General features: G+C 42.3%; 1 protein-coding gene across 2 annotated transcripts in view; it reads right to left on the bottom strand.

Moving 5' to 3' along the window:
• Positions 1-286, bottom strand: part of LOC104524553 (epidermal growth factor receptor) — a 43375-nt gene that overhangs the window by 25036 nt on the left and 18053 nt on the right. The gene's annotated exons all lie outside the window — the stretch shown is intronic.

The raw sequence follows: 286 nt of genomic DNA on the forward strand, positions 1-286 counted from the left end.
AGGTCCCAGCCCCAAGCCAGGTGGGTAAAAAAAAAAAAAAAAAAGAAAGAAAAGTACATCCCTGGTGGGTGAGTTCTGTAAAATTCCAGGAAGTTTCCTATTTCAATCAACAAACAAACCTGTTTCAAACCCCCTAAAACATTTTTCTTTTTTTTTGCCTTCAGTGCCATTGAACTTTTCCTATTTACAAAGTCCGCTGCGCTCTGCTTACATTACCTGTGTCCTCCTGACCTCACGCGCTCCTTGCTGTTTCTTCTTCGTGGTGGTTTGAAATGGGACCGTAAGG

Source organism: Antrostomus carolinensis, unplaced genomic scaffold, assembly GCF_000700745.2.
Source record: "Antrostomus carolinensis isolate BGI_N321 unplaced genomic scaffold, ASM70074v2 scaffold3245, whole genome shotgun sequence".
NCBI lineage: Eukaryota > Metazoa > Chordata > Aves > Caprimulgiformes > Caprimulgidae > Antrostomus > Antrostomus carolinensis.